Below are 3,457 nucleotides of genomic sequence, written 5' to 3'. Positions count from 1 at the left end.
TAGTAGCGCCGGGGGTGCCTCAGTTTCCCTAGGCACAGCATCAGTGCAGTCGGGAGGGGTGTTTCAGTGTGATGCCTCCCCAGCCATGGCAACCCAGGCAACCGGGTGATGCCTTTGTTCCCCAGGAAACAGGACAAAGGAGGGAAGAGGGGCCTGGCTGGTGCGAACTGGAACTGGGCAGTGGAGCTGAGGAGTCATGTGGCTGGAGAGGGAGGAAGGGGGGGTCAGGGCCTGGCTCGGGGACCCCTCTGGGCCCCTCTCCCCGAGATGGATGGTGCTGACATGTGGTTTCTGTTCTGTGCTGTGTCCCTGTTGCCTTGTAACCCATCTGCACTCCCGCCCGGCTGGGAGTCACCCCCACGCCGTGACAGTGAGCAGCGAAACGACTTTCTGCTTCCATCGCCTCGCGTGCGCCATCGCCTTGCCGCCAGCAGGGCCACATCAGGCCCGCGACCCACCGCCGGGGCATCATGCCCCAACCGAGGCGCCAGTGCATGGTGGGGCCTCGCTCTGCGACGCCTGGAGCACCTGCGACCTCAGCAGATCATAACACACCATAGAATCCCAGGGCTGGAAGGGACCTCAGCAGCCCACCGAGTCCAGCCCCTGCCCAGAGCAGCATCAGCCCCAACTACATCATCCAGCCAGGACGTTAAAACCCCGAGGGACGGAGGTCCCAGCACTGCACCACCCGCCTGGGGAAAAGCTTTTCCTCCCCTCCAGCCTCCCCCTCTGTAACCTCAGACCATCGCTCCTTGTTCTGCGTCTGTCACTGCTGAGAACAGCCTCTCCCCATCCTCCGCAGAGCCCCTAAGTTGGCAGGCAACACCTCTGGCCCCAAGGAAAGAGCAGGGACGCGCCCGAGGGATTTGAATGAGGGGCAGCAGTTGCTGTGGGGCAGGCTGGAGAGGAGCACAGCAGGAGGGGTGAGCTGGTGGCTCCAGACCAGGGCTCCCTCTGGGGGCCTCCTCCTGCCAAACCTGGCTGCGACAGACCATTTCTAACGTACGGAGATACACACCTCCTAGGACTGGAAGGGACCTTGCAACGCCACCGAGTCCAGCCCCTGGCCCTCTTGGCAGGACCTGGCACCCGCCCTGACAGACTTTCTATTTGCCCCCCGCTGCAAAAGGCTGAGCTCACAACCCGGGTTTAGCAGGCCAGTGCTCGAGCCCCTGAGCCATCCCTCCGCTTGCTGTGCTGGCAAGTCCGTACCATGTAGCGTCGCTGCTGCCACCTAATAAACCTTCTCTCCACCTGCTGCGTGAGTCACTCCTGGCTGCAGAAGGGGTGCAGAGCTTGGGGACCCCTGAACCCCAACCCAGCTGATGGCAGTGGAGGGATCTACTGCACCCCGTGGATGGAACATCTGAGAGCAAGTGACTGGGCGCAGGTGGAAGAAGGGCAGAGGGCGAGGTCTGGGCATGCGGAAGGGCAGTGAGGTGCAATCCCCAAGGGTGGAGGGGCCTATGGCCTGACCACCAGCAGGAGTGACCCACAAGGAGGCCAGCACACTGAAGAGGCCTCCACGAACAGCGACAACGGCGTATTATTGGCTCCTTAAAACAGACATTGTCTGGTTATGCAGGGAGAGAGGGCTCCCTAGTGGCAAATCATAGAACCCAAGGGCTGGACGGGACCTCAGCAGCCCATCGAGTCCAGCCCCTTGCCCAGAGCAGGATCAGCCCCAACTAAATCATCCCAGTCAGGACTATGTCAAGCCAGGACTCAAACATCTCTAGGGATGGAGATTCCACCACCTCTCTTGCTAACACATTCCAGTGTTTCACCAGCCGCCTGGGGAAATAGTTTTCCTGACATCCAACCTACACCTCCCCCTCTGTAATGCTGTGGGAGACTTCATCAAAAGCTGTGCTAAAGTCACGGTATATCACATCCAGCGACTTCCCCGTGTGCACAGAGCCAGTTACCTCATCATGGAAGCTAATCAGATTGGTCAAACACCACTTACCCCTGGTGAATCCGTGTTGGCTACTTTTGATCACTTTCCCCTCTTCCAAGTGCTCCAAAAGGGATTGCTTGAGATAAGGCTGACCGCTCTATAGTTCCCTGGATTGTCCTGCTTTCTTTTTTTAAAGACGGGCACGCCGTTTGACTTTTTCCAGTCATCCAGGACCTCTCCCACCCTACACAAGTTTTCAAAAGATAAAGGCCAAAGGCTCTGCAATGGCATCTGCCAATTCCCCCAGTACCCTTAAATGCATTAAACCCGGACCCATGGGTTTGTGTGCATCTAGCTTTTCTAACTAGCACTGACCGTGTTCCTTCCCCACCCAGGGCTGCCCACCTCCTTCCCGTACTGCACTGCCTACTGCCGTAGTCTGGGAGCTGACCTTGTCCATGAAGACAGAGGCAAAAAAATCACTGAGTACTTCAGCCTTTCCCACATCATCTGTCACCAGGTTACCTCCCTCATCCAGTAATGGCCCCACACCCTCCCTGATAACTCTCATTGTTAACACTCCTGTAGAAACCCTGCTTGTCCTTCACATTCCTGGTTAGCTGTAGTTCCGGGTGTCCTTTCGCTTTCCTGATTACTCCCCAGCCTTCTCCAGCCGCATATTTATCCTTCTCCTTAGTCATCTGTCCAAGTTTCCACTTCTTACACTTCCTTTTTGAGTTTAAGTTGGCCAAGGATTTCCCTGTGAACCAAAGCTGGATGACAGGGCCAGAGAAAGGAAGGGCTGGCAGGGTGTGATGGAGTGGAGGATACCTGTGTGTGTGTGAGTGGCTCACAGAGGGTGTGGGGCTCCTGCTGAGGGTAACCTTGACGACCAGGTAACACCTTTGTACTGCAGACAAAGGAGGAGGTGGAGCCTGAGGGGTTTGAATTGGAACTGGAAGCAGTTAGTCTGGCTGAGGGAGAGAGAGACCAAGGAGGGGGCCAGGCCCCGGCTCTGGGGGCCCCTCGGGGCCTCCTCTCCCCAACATGGATTGGACTGGCTGTCTCTGCCTGCTGTACTGACTCCTCTGTACGATGCTGTGTCCTGTCGGCTAACAAACCTGCTGTTTTCCTGCTGAGTGAGAGACTCTCCTGCCTGCGGACAGGGTGCAGAGCTTGGGGGACCCCAGAACCCCATCACACTGGTGTCAGGAGTGGGATGTTCTGCACCCTGAGGATGGAGCATCCAGCAGTAAGTGACTGGGGCCCTGGAAGAAGTGGGGCCTGCGAGACCCAGGTGTGCTGAAGGGCAGTGAGGTGCAGTTCCCCAAGGCGGAGGGGCCTGCGGCCGAACCCAGGCAACTGCGGTTGTGGTCCTCGAGAGGGGGTGTCACACCCGAGGAGGGGTTACTCCTGGGAATCTGTTGGAGTCGGTCCCAGAAGGTGGAGGGGCCGAGAGCCCAACCCCCAGGAACAAGTGACCCCTGAGGAGGCTGACGCTGAATGAGTTCTTCCCAAGACAGTGTGCTCATGGTCCCTGAGAGCGGGTGTCAC

The sequence above is a fragment of the Carettochelys insculpta genome, chromosome 20 (assembly GCF_033958435.1).
Source record: "Carettochelys insculpta isolate YL-2023 chromosome 20, ASM3395843v1, whole genome shotgun sequence".
NCBI classification, from domain to species: domain Eukaryota; kingdom Metazoa; phylum Chordata; order Testudines; family Carettochelyidae; genus Carettochelys; species Carettochelys insculpta.
The sequence above is the reverse complement of the archived record's forward strand: the minus strand, read 5'-3'. Positions refer to the sequence as shown.